The 13274-nt window shown below is 44.6% G+C and overlaps 1 long non-coding RNA gene across 1 annotated transcript in view; it reads right to left on the reverse strand.

The window, feature by feature from the left end:
- Positions 1-13274, reverse strand: part of LOC134554809 (uncharacterized) — a 44800-nt gene that overhangs the window by 14778 nt on the left and 16748 nt on the right. The window contains exons 4-7 of the long non-coding RNA XR_010081315.1: positions 12601-12675; positions 11291-11371; positions 7444-7551; positions 2052-2174 (exon numbers count right to left, since the gene is read on the reverse strand). This is a non-coding gene — a long non-coding RNA (uncharacterized LOC134554809). The remainder of the gene's footprint in view (positions 1-2051; positions 2175-7443; positions 7552-11290; positions 11372-12600; positions 12676-13274) is intronic.

The raw sequence follows: 13274 nt of genomic DNA on the forward strand, positions 1-13274 counted from the left end.
CTGTGACCACTCATTGTGGTCAGCAGGAAGTCAGAGGGATGCTCTGTCAAAAGGCAAGGACATGATCTGCACTGAATTCCTGGAGCAATACCTGGCCCATGGCAGATCCACATGAGCAAGCCCAGGGAAGCAGAAAGAAAAGGGCCAGCTACCAATATAAGGTGTTCCTCTCTGAACCTCAAGGCTGGTGAGGCTTCAGTGACAGGAGAACAGGTCTTAATCCCAGCTCTGGCACTTCCTCTATACATGACCCACACTGCTGCCTGTGTTTCCATGCCCTGTCTCTGCAGGCTGCTCAGGGCAAGTGCTGGCACACGCTGATGTTTGCCCAAGGCCTGGCAGGGCAGAGCCCCACTGCCTCCAGGCAATGCCTCTGCTGGGGGCCAGGCAGGGCAGCAGAAGGGGTGGGCAGCCCCTGAGGGGACACCCAGCAAGGCTTGTCCTCTGCAAAGGCATGGTGATGCGGCAGATGAAGTGGTTTTTCTGCAAGGACACAGCATCCTTTCAAAAAGTAGCAAATGCTTTCTATGAGTTATTCAGTTACAGGTTCCAAACTCCCAAACTACACAAATCTCCTGAGAAAATGCAAGTCAGTCAGAGAGGAATCTTGGAGCCACTTCAAACGTTTTGCCAATAATTCATGCAATGAGATTAAAAAAGCCATTTCTTCCTTTGCCAAGTACACAGAGAGCAGAGTGTTCTCTATTGTGTAGGAACATCACAGCATGTAGCACTTGACAAGGAAAGGTCACTGGGGAGGGGCCACAACTCCTTTTTTAAGAGGTTGCTACTGGTGTCCTTTGGAAAAACTGGTTTTACTCTGTAGCAAAGGCCATAATTGAATGCCCAGCTAACTGGGCTGAAATACCTGCCTGTGGTTTCATTTAAAGAACTCTGTTGGAGAGTTCTCTGCTCTCAATCTGACCTGGGCCCAATTGTTTAGTAGGTAAATCAGCATGGATTTATCATCTCTGAGTACTTCAGTGCTCTACTCCACACTGCAGCACAGGAAAAATACCAGGAAGCAGAAATTAGCTGAGAGAAGAGGGTTGGGTTCAAAGGAGTGTCAGCGTATAATATGCCTGATTTCCCCATACTTCAAGGGACATATAACAACTTTTTCAAGGGAGTAAGAGAGCTGCTGGGATCTAGCCCTTAGTCTGATGCAGTAGTATAAGGGAAGAAATAGGAGCCACAAGAAAATGGCCCCAAATCTAGTCATGCTTCCCAAACTGCTTCTTCACTTGTACTGACAGGTGGATGACAAGCAAATTCTAGCCATGATAGTCTTCACCAGATGATCTGTCACTTCCTCATTCTCCAACACAACAGTTGTGGTCCCACAAAAATCCACCTGCACCAAACAGACAGGCTGCTACAAGATGCAACAGGAAGGTCTTCTCTGGAAATACACAGAAAACCTCTGAAAACAGTTTGCTGAATCTAGTGTCAATATACAGGATGGAGTAGGAGACTTCAAAATAGCATTGGAAATTTTTGGCAAAAAGCTTCTGGTGTAAGCACAGCTCCTGAGACAACACAACAGAAACATAGATCCAAAATCCCCTCCCACTGTAATAAAATTGGAGCCATTTCATCATGACCGATTTCATTGTGTCATTATCAATTTATCCCACATAAAGTGAGAGATGTACCTCGGCCCCCAGGGAATTTAGAAAATGCTACAGGAGTGTAATCAGGGGGCTCTGAAAATACCACTAGAATCTGTCTGAAGAAATCCCCCGACAATCTCAGACACAGACCATCCTCGCAGTGAGACACAATAGCAGGACAAAGCCAGGCAGCAGGGCTATTAGAGGATCTGTGGAAGTAAGAATGCAGGAAATACCAGGCTGTCCAGCCAGTGGTCTGTCTAAGCCCATAACCTGTCTCCAACAGTGACTGTAATTCAGAAAAAACCCCACACTCTGCAAGAGGTAATTATAAAACAAGGTACAAGTAACAAGATTTTCATGCAACTTCCTCCCATGCACTGGCAGTTTCCAGCTGGCTCCCCCACAGAGCAAATCCCATCCCAGCACTGACTGTACCTTTATAATTCAGGATTTCCTCAAGATCTGCCTGAAACAGCCCATCTCTTTTTGTATCCTTCCAAGATCATGGCCTCATCAAATGATTGTGCTGCAGAGTTTCATCACTAACAGTGCACTGGGCTGAAATAAAAACAAAAAAGTATTTTCTCTACCAGTGGTGAGCTACTGCTAATTCAATTTCAGTGGCTGCCAATCACTGGTTTCTAGAAAGGGCCATGAAAGGCTACTTGTTTTGTTACCAAGCAGACAGAAGGCGTTCTGGTAGTTGTTAAAGAGTTTCTAGGAAATGGCAGGAGAATTAGAAAACCCTATAGCAATAGCAGGATGACTTCCATTTGTGTGTGTCTGTGGAGGGACAGTCTGGTGACTCCAGCTGACAGTAGACCCCCTGGCATGTATGGAAGGCCTGTTTGCTTCATAGCTTTGAGCACAATTAATGCGTGGAATTCGTTCTCACTTGTAAACCTAATGAGCTGGGCTAATGCAGGGGTGTCAGTACATCCCATCAACTTCTCTGATAGTTACACAAAAGCCACTTCTTCACCTGAATCAGTGCAGCTTGCACAAGTCCTGTTTGCACCAACATCTGAGCATCCTGACCACTGCAGCTCACATCCTTTTATCTTGGGATGTTATGGAAATTCCAAGAGGAAATATTCATGATTATACTGTGGGAGGTGACTGATTCCTGGGAGACAGAAAACAGATCAGCCATTAAAATTATAATTTTCACCTTCATAAGGAACTTTCTTAAGATGCACTGCAGTAAAAGAAGATACTACAGGACCATTCATAAAATCTGTAATTTGATGTCCAATTTCTAAAGGTACATGGTGGCAAAGTGTTCCATGAAGATAATGAAATTTTAAAGCTTATGACATGCTTGCCACTGCTGGCCAGCAAATTCCACAGGTAAAATACACCTAGAATTCCAGAATTTAACTTGATGACAAAATTTTTAAAAGCTCCAACAATAACTTGTGATGTGCTACAAAATGGCAAAAGAATCAGACCTGGTGTATGGATAATGAAGCGTAGAGTGGATCAGAAATGTCCACAGAACTACAAAGGGTCTATCTTTTTTTGTATCTGTGGATTACAGCTCAGGGGCTCCTGCAGGTGCACACAGGGAAGGACTTGCAGGACTCTTGGAAGATACCATTTATTATTCAGCTGGAAACACAGTTAACACCAGTGGGATTTGGTCTCCCTCATAAATGTGAACAATTTTTACTTAGAGCAGTCAAGTGACCAAGGGCTCCTTCAGCCTGTGGGACTACAGAGTACAGTTTTAAGCAGTTTTATTAACTTTAGTTTAAATCACTTCCAGTACTGATCCCCCTAAAGATCAAAGCTGCTCCATCATTTATACCTGGCAGGCAGTAAAATCCTTACGTAAATCTGTAAGTCCCCTTGTTAAGTTTAACATTCATCACTTAACACCACTTAGCAGCCAACCAGGGAAGGGTGTGCCTGCCAGGCCCAGCAAGTGCCATCTGCATCTTTTGCAGCAAGGAGCCAAGGAGTCAAGGAGTCAAAGGTTTTGTCCAATATCTGCTCCTGCAAAACGCACAGATGGGTGACGGCCCTTGGAGAGTGCATCTCTGCTCCCCATTTCATCTGTGCCCCCACAGTAGCGATATCTGAATTCCTTAAGTTACTGGGAAATCTCAGAGAGCTACAGAAAACATTTTGTGCTTAATGATGCCTTCTTGGACCACAGTGTCATCAGACACTACCATGTCCTGCTAATGAGCTTCTCTCTGTGCAGTGTGGAGCTGCACTGAACTGAACTCTCCCCATAGGATGGCACGGCATGAACTGGCAGATTAAACTTTCCACTGGACCAGGGACAGTTGCAAGGCACTGGGATGGCATCCAACTTCAGCTAAGTGGAGTAGGGATTGAGAACATGAATTTATAACCAGCAACCATCAATGAGGCGTAGGGAGCCATGTGTACAGCATACACTTGGGGAAGAAGACTGGGGACTAGGGAGGAGTTGATTGCACCTAATGTAGGGCAGACAGGACATGAAAGGCCATATCCATCCACTAGAAAATAGTGTAGGAAAATACAGAGGCAAGACCACCATAACTTGAAGCAAAAAACCCCAAACCAGTGAGAAAACAGGTATGTCTGACCAGTACTTGAAAGCAATCCTCCCCTCCTTGGATTTAGAAAATACATCCTGTTAAGCCAAGGATGTTCAGAAGGAGATCCAGCAGCCATAAGCAGTGGCTGTAGTAGCAATAAGGTAAATGGTCCATCCCTAAGAGATGACAAGTCTGGAATGCAAACTGTGAGAGGGAGCAATGAAAGACAATGATCTTTAGAGAGTGTAGTAGCAGGAACTACACAAGATAACAAGAGAAAAACTGTAAGATGGAGATATGGATACCATCCAGAAGAAAACTGCAGCTACTTCACACAAGCTTCCATTCCACTTGGACTGGTACAAGTGCAGAGTCTCTGCTATGCAATGCAAAAAGCCATTTTTTGGGGAGACACTTTTTCTTGGAGTTCCCTCTTCTTTTTATGTCTCATTTTCCCCTTCCTTCCTCTCTGCCACTCCCTGCCTCCCTCCAGGCAGAGATATGTTTCTCTCAGCTGCTTCTGCGCCTATGACTTTACTGCATGGGGGAAGTCAGTCCGGAAGGTCACCTCTTTCATCAGGTATTCTATTTGCATCCAAAATTGTATGTACATGAAAAATGTGGTCGTGTGTTGCACCTAGCTGCAGACGCAGATGAAATTCTGTGGAAAGCCTGATGCACACTAACCTTTGCAGATGGTGCAGCTATTGCTGAAAAATGGATTGCTTAATAAAGCATATCATCCGACATATTTGCTGCTTGGCTAGCCAAATAGAAGTTGTTTTTTGCACAAATTTCCTTGTCAAATTTGTCAATGTTCATGTCATTTTTGCTTTAGGTCACAGAGCAAGGTGCAAATTCTTGGCATCTTTACTAGTTGCAAGCCAATTTTGGCTATTTCTAACAATGAAGTGAATTTCTCTGAGGATAAGACACTCGCTTTATGGGGAGGAAAGGAAAACAGCAGGAAGTGGATAATTTTTTTCTGGGATTTTTTTTTTGTTCCTTTCTCTTTTCTTTTTTCTCTTTCCTTCTGAGGGATAATGTTTGCATTCATTTATCGACCTTGTTAATTCATAGCAGAAAGAGGCCTTTTAGCCTGTTAAATCATTCATTTTGCTTGACTATTTGTGCATGATGCACAGAGATTTTTTGCACTAATGTACAGAAAATTTATCCCTTTTTGTGGGAAAACTTGGAAGAGAAGAAAAGATCCATTCCTTTGGCATTCTTAAACGTGGCAGTCAGGGGATTCTCCCCTTCCAATTGTCTGCTCAAAGAGTAATGTTTCTAAGTCTCACAACTTCTTAGACTTAAAGCAACATAATTTGTGTTTGTGTTGTTTGTTCTTCTACCTGCTCTACATAATTTGGCTCTGCCTACAGACACATCCTGGTCCATGCTCAGGTTTTCAAGTCTATTCCCTTCTTCCTGGGTTTCAGATGTTTTTGCAACAAGGTGCCTTCCCAGACATAGTCACCACAAGCTGCTCTACTCAGAAGCAAAAGTAAAGATTGTCATTTCCATATTTGCTACAATAAAAACCTCAGCAGGGGCAGCTTTTAATAATGCAGTGCACTGCCATGAGGAAACAGTACCAGCCTCAGGCATTGGGGCACAGTTCACCAGGAGAGCCACAGGGAACACGGGCATTAAAGCAAATATGGAGCATGTGTGAAAGGGCTGGAGCCCCACTGAAGCCCTTCCTCCACACCACGTCAGGTTGTAGGGAAGAAGGTGCTTCTAGGCCTTGAAGATCCCTCAGAAGACCAAACCCTACTCCTCCAGAGGTGCTGCATATGCAGTATTGGCAGCATCCACTTTGGAGTACAGAGCTCTACATCCAGGCATCCACGTCAATATACCACAGTTTATCCATCCCTCTTCAAGAAGGGCTGCATTTTTGGTGTCAGGCATGCTACTTAGTTTTAATTTCCATTTTTGTTCAGTCACTCACTGGATATGGTGTTTTTCATTTACTAGTAACAGATGCATTCCACTCTGGGCTGTGCTGCAGCAATTACCTTTCTCTTTGGAGGATTCATTTTTCCCTTTATTCCCACCCTGTACAAAGTCCTTTGTCAAGCATACCTTTTCCAAAGATGTACCATTTGCCAAGTGCATCCTCCAGTGATCTATTCCTATAAAAAGAGGACTTTGCTGCAGGACATAGCCATTTGACATAATCCCATTTGCCTCCAGAATAAGATCTCCCTCCAAAAAGAACGTTCTTCTGCAAGGAACATTTTGTTTACAAGGTTTATTTTGTTAGCAGGTGTATTCCCACTAGTAACTTTTCCACTGCACCATTTTTTTTTAAAGGTCTTGTTTGGTAGCCAGATAGCCGAGACTGCCTGTGATAAAGCCAGCACAAGTGATTAATAGCAAAGTCTCTGCCATTTTATTATTAATAGCAGTGTGTTGACTCAATTAAATCCAGCCTGCTTTTTTTGGCAGGCCTTCGCAATTATACATATCATTATGGGCTGCAGCCCAAATGCATCCTGGGAGTAGACCAGAACTCCACATTAACTTTTTCTGGCTCTCTCTTTGCAGGTTGGCCACTGTAACATGTGGGCTATAACCAATCCAGGCTGCTTCAGGGATGGCACAATAGAGGAAGAAGGACAAATGGTGGAGGTGAGGATCACACCTAGAAAGGGCACGCTCCCCTACAGCCATAAACAGCCTGGCAAGGATGTCCTGTATCCACCCCTCCACAATGAACCCCATAAACACAATGTAATCTGTCTGGACAGTACCTGTTACCAGCAGGGGTGATTTTCCAGCACACTGAGGGGTGTGTTCAGTAATCCCTTCCAAAACAGACTTGCAAGCAGCTTGGCCCAGCTTGAAGAGGCACTGAGGTGAGGTTCAACCCTTTATTTTGAGAAAGGCTTGTGTAGATTGTGTTTCCTGGTGCTGAGAGACTGATCTCCTAGTAAAGCTGGAATACCCTAAACTCAAAGTACCCCAAAGCATGCAGTTGGCATATTCTAGTGCTGAACATACTTGCTGCTACCTTTTGAAAAAATCCAACTAGACTGTTGGGAGGAAAGCCAGTCATGGAACTCAGGCATAACACTAGGAACAAGTTAAATTCTCAGCACTGATAATGGACTCCATTGTATGATTCCAAGAGATCCTATATATACAAAGTCCTGGGGCATTTTCTGTAGCCTTCAAACTCAAGAGATCCCTGAGTTATTCAGGTCACTCATTATTTGGGGGCACCAAAATTGGAGTACCTAAATGGTCAACAGAGATGCACAGACAAGAGTAGGTTGCCTTACCTTGAGTTTTGAAGAGAGCTGAAGTCTGGAGACCCTGAACAGCTGGTGAAATCAAGCCTTGTGGTTTTCTTACAGCCTCTTGAGGTAGCCCATCCATAAATCAATGTTCTGTTAATGGGAGAAAGCTCCTTTTGGACCCGAATCTCATCAGACTTGTACATAAAGCACTTAGCACAAAGATAGTTCGATCTGAGTTGTAGGCCTTGCCATCACCCAGATAACAAATCATAGACATGAAGTGCTAGAGGAATAGCCAGGTCTGGCCCCTTGCAAAAGCAGCATATGCTGATCAGAAGCACTGACCCATCACTCTCTGTGCAGACTGGGTGGGCTTTATCTTCCTGCAACCTGCTAACCAGAACAGGCAACTGCAGTGATACCTTCTAGCATGCATATGGTCTAGGATATCTCTGACTATGACTGCTGGATTTTTCTTCCCAAACCCACTGCTCTTTGCAGCTGTAGATCTGGATTCTTCTCTCCAATGAAGCCTGGAAATATACCACCTTCCTGTAGACACCAAGGACATCCCCCTTCATCCTGTGGTGTTAGAGGAGATCCCAACAAGCCACATCTGAAGTTCCACAAAAAAAGAGTAGGTCCTGTTCCCCATTACCTGAACTTTGCAGCTGAAGGCTCTTTTCAGCTTGTGCTACTTTCATCTTTCAGAAGCCATTAAGACAGGAGGGCACACTATGCTTTCCCTCCCAGCTTGGCCTGTCTCCATCCCTGTCATCCATCTGGTTTATTTGCTGGCATCAGACAATCCACAGCTGTGGGGCTCTTGCTAACCAGGGTGGAAGAGTTTAAGTGCTTGGCCTATAATCTCCTCCCAGTGCCTACAATGCAGTTCTGGAAATAATTCTGCTGCTGGGCAAGGGAGTGCAGAGGAGCTCTGCTGTCTATATTCCCCTGTACAGCTCTCAGCAGTGCAGAGAGGACTTTCTTTGTACCCAGCTCCAGTCAGTGATGGGGCTGTAGCTGCAGAGAGGCACTGTGGCACTGAGTATGGGTAACAGACCACACACATCCCACAGATCTATAGACCTAACAGATCCTCAAGGAAAGTTCCCCTCCCCACCCTGTACAGATGCTTAGTTCTAGAAGCTGTCCCAAACAAGGAACAATCCAGCTGGCACCCACAAATGAATCTTCTTTTGTGAAGGTGGGCATGTATTGCTGTTTCACAGAGACAGATGGCGGTGGCTTCCCACCATCTCCTCCCTTGCTTCTTCCATCCAGGAGGGTTGATTTGCCAACCCAAGGCCAAGATTTGGAAAACCTGCTTTTCTGAGGACCAAAGTGGAGCTTATTACAAGTGCTTCCCTGAAGAACCTCAGCAACATAAGCAAAGCCACTTGTGACAACACTGAGTTTAACTACCTTCAGTGTGCCTGTGAAAGAACCCAGGGAATTCTGTCAGATAGGATGAGATGCACACAAAGCAGTGGGGAAGGGGGACCAAGAGGATTGATGGAGATATTTAGGGTTTTGTACAAACTTGGTTTCTTCCCAGACAAAGGCTTACAGAAGTGCTTGCTTACAGAATGGGACTCAAGCATTGTTCCAGAGAACCCAGCCACAGTTCAGTACAACAAAGTTTAATTATCTAGGACAACATCACATATCCTGTTTTAGAGATGGGACTACTGACTTCTAGTGTGATGTCAGCAGTGCCCTCATTTCAGGGCCTTTCTATTTTTAAGGGCAATTCCAGAGATTTAGAGAGACCAAAATTCTGAAACCCACTGGTAACAAAGCAGTGCTTATTACCTCAGTGACTAAGTGTGCTTTCCTCTGAGATTTCCCTTAATCCCAGAATGAGTGACCACCTCAGAGAGAGGGTGACCCTCTCTCCTGAGAGAGATGATCAGACATTTGTAAGGCTTGTGGCTGTCGCCTCAGGACCAGTTAGTGGGAACTGAGCTGTTATTGCTCCCCTGTTATCAGTTACGGCAGGAGATTCCTTGCCTTGTGGCTGAGACTGCATTGTACCAATGACTCACAGAACATAACTAAACCATGTAAAATGTCATCCTGTGTTTGCCATTAATAAGCTTTCAATTAATAACACAAATTTCCAAGTATACCCTGAGCTTGAAACTCTGCGCTGTGCTGCCTAGCAGAGCCAATCAGGGCTCTGAAAAGTCAAGCCTTAATTAAGCAATTTTGCTTTCTAGGAAAGATCACTCCTTGCTGCAGCAGCTGGCAAACCCCACCTCATGCACATATACAGACCATACTACCCCAATATGGGAAAAAACATCCTGTTACTTGGAGGATTGCAGGAAAACTTTCAAACTGAGGTGCAAAGCTTTTCTTTTTAAATATCACAAGATCTGATTCTGCTTACTTGCTGATATAAGTTACACTCTGAGGTACATGGGGTTGATCAGCTGTACTACAAGGAAGACAAGAACTGGAGCTGTGTTAGGAGGGCTATAGTCCAAATCACAGGTACTAATGTGATGCCAGCTGACACCAGTTTTCCACCACATGAGCAGTTTTTCAACAATCATTGTGTACACATGTGATTTTTCCTGTTCTAAGCACAAGTACACAGGAAACCATGGGCAGGTTTAGGCTTGTATTAAACAAATATCAACCCTTCTGAAGGTAGATCTAAAAACCTGACACAGTCTGGCCATGCATATGTCCCTCACACAAATAAAGAAAAGACAAGGCATTGCCACCTACCCAGGCCCTGCACCTGTACACAGCTCACCCACCTGGAAGAAAACACTTTTCTTTTTGGTAAGCCACTCAGCATCCCCAAGGGCACTCTCTTTCACAAGCACACAGAGCAAGGAATCTTCCTTATTTCTGCATTATTCCTGCAATTCCTTCCCTGTATCTGCAGCCAGGTACAATCTCTGGCTGTCTGTACGCATCTGTGTCCACAACATACCCTGTTGATACACAGGCACACAGACAGACAAGCTCACTCTCTCTCACTCTCACTCACACACCTCTCCCACCCCCAAGAGGAACTCCAGGTATTGAGAGGTAATCCTCCCAGCTCACAGAGCCTGCTGAATGGAATAATTAATTTTCTGATGAGCATGAATATCACGCAAAGGCAGCCACACGGATATGGTGGAATGCTTCCAGCCAATATCCATGCAATCCGGATATTTGGATTCACCCATCCTCAGCCTCTGCTCTCAGCAGTGCTGACGGCAGCAAAGCTGAGCTTGCTGTGCTGATTGGGAAGGCCTCACGGATCTGGCTGGCTGGCCTGGGCGGTACAAGACAGCTGAACTGTCGTGCATAGCCTGCTCCTCCTCACCACCAAAGACAGGGAGACCTTGCCAGCTCCCATTCCTTAACCTCCTGCTCCCACAGGAAGTTGACACCCACTGCCAACCAACATCCAGCCGCTCTTGGCCCTCTGGGGCAGGGGAGAGAACTCCAGGAGCAGCATCACTCTGCTCAAACTTGGCAGTCCTCCCCAGCTGTGAATTAAGGGCAAATCCCTGATGCAGGGACACTAATTCTCCAGGCTACAGATCAAACTTCTCTCACCCCTAATCTCCACTCATCCTTAAGTCAACTTGTTCTCCTCTATTTTACAGTTAAGGGTTAAAAATGCTTGTGGAGAGCAACTGCAGACACTAATTGTAGGGAATAGACGAAAAGGGAGCTTAAAGAAGAACAGGGGATGCTAGGCAGAACAGTATTCTTAGACAGTGGTTCAAACTGCACCAAAACCCAGAGGATTCCCAGTTACAGGGCTATGATACTCCTAGAAACTAGGATATACAGCTATTTGCTTCTGTGTAAATGTTCATCCAGTGTTGCTTTAGCATAATTGACCAGTCTAGACAAATAGAAATAATGAGCTTACCATGCTGGACATGTGAGTCCCATTCCCACCTCTGCCTTCAGCTTTTCACGTGTTTAGGGACAAGTTACAGCTATTCCACAGCTGTAAGATTAACACAGAAATACCTGGATTAACTGTTTTGCCTGCAAGCTCAGATCACAAGCTCATTCAAGAATTGTGGTCAAGAGAGAGATCAAGACAGTGCAAGTTGCCATATAAATAAAAGGATCCCTTGCTGTGGTAGCAAAAGCACAAGCACGTGTGGCTAGAGACTGGCAAGCACGGTTTTTTGCACATTGCATGTGTATCTATGCTCCTTACATGATGCCACACCACATCAGCAGTCTCTGCACATATCCCACCTCTTAAGCACTTTTATCTTGGAATTCCTGTCAGGGAAGAAAAATATCTGGCAGAAAACTTTCCAGACAACTTGAGGCCAGGAACCTATAGTCTTAGATTGGAATTTGCTGAGGATTTTCACAAGAGTTGAAGTCTGAGCTAAACTTCAATGTGATAAAATCAACTTTCCGTTGTGTAGGTGGGGGTTCTATCAGCCTTGTGGGTCTGATCCTTCCCAGTACACTTGATTCTTTGAATTCTTTCATCCACAGTCATGATGCTTAGAAATAGTGCTGGGAAGTGGCAAGTCTAACACTTTGTAGGTATGAGAAATCTTCTTATCTTCTCCAATTTTTTCTGTAAGAGGAGCTAGGAGAAGAATCTAGGGGAATTATCTTACTTTAAAATTGAGGCTTACAAGTAAAAGCAGAGTCATGAAACGAAAAGCTAAAAGTCCTTAGTCATGCTGAACTTGCTTTTTCATCTCCCAGGGTTGTTGCCCATCCACAAGATCTTTGTATGTTGCTATTTATATTTGCTAATAGGTCCCACAAAAATGAGAAAGGATTGTTATATAAGTCTTTGCCCCAGTCTAGAATACACTGGGAAATTCCCACAGATACCTACAATACAGAAACAAACAATGACATCCAAATATCTGCCTAGGAAAAGATGCATCTAGCTTTTCAAAGGGTGACATACCAAAGTGATAAGGAATTAGTCAAAACCCTGGATTAGCTATGGGTTCAAACTCCACTATCCTCATGCTAACACAATTTCCCAACCTTGTGTGGATGGGCTTGCCCTTCCCAATACACTGGGATTAAAAACAAAACAACAAAACAAACACAAAAAACCTAAGCAAGCAAGCAAGCAAACAAACACACACACACACACATCCCTCCAAACCCCACAAAACAAAACAAAAAAAGGAGAAAAATCCCCCACCAATTAAACAAACCCCACAGAGGTGCAGTTTTCAAGCATACCAAGAGGGCTTAGGAGTGCAAGTCAGTCAGATGCATGCTTCTAAGTCTCACCACTGCTTTGGAAGACTTCCAACCCTAGGAGTAAAATAAGAGGCAGGGGATATATATGGCTGCTAGGCTAATGAAGCTTAATTTTATCCAGCTTCTATTTATTCTTTGGTTTCGCTTCAGAGCATTGATTTCACATTCCTGCACCTTTTACATATGCATATATATTTCATAAATAGGCAAATGTATATACACAGACCTGGGCATGGGAGTATGTTTATACATGTAAAGCAACTGGGTATTTACAAGCTGTTTCTAAGGTTATAATATCCATTGCTATTATGAACTGCTTCATTAACCTGTCAATCAGATTGCTTTCTCCCTTTCAGCCCTCTCCCGTGTTACCCTGTGTGCTGGAAGTGAAGCATGTGTGTTTGTGTCAAGTGTATTATTTCAGACAGTACAGACACACAGACACACATGGACGCACGCCCAGAAATTAATATGGTTTCCTTGCTGCCTCCCCAGAAGCCTGGCTCTGACCGACCCTCTGGACTTGGCTGGCCATGGAGATGCCCCACGCTGTCATTTATCACCCAGCCCCTGGCCAGTGGCACCTGGGTCCTGGCGCTGCATCCCCAGGCAGCCTGGCTGCCGTGCAGGAGGAGGGGCACGTCTGCAGCCTG

The sequence above is a fragment of the Prinia subflava genome, chromosome 9 (assembly GCF_021018805.1).
Source record: "Prinia subflava isolate CZ2003 ecotype Zambia chromosome 9, Cam_Psub_1.2, whole genome shotgun sequence".
NCBI classification, from domain to species: Eukaryota; Metazoa; Chordata; class Aves; order Passeriformes; family Cisticolidae; genus Prinia; species Prinia subflava.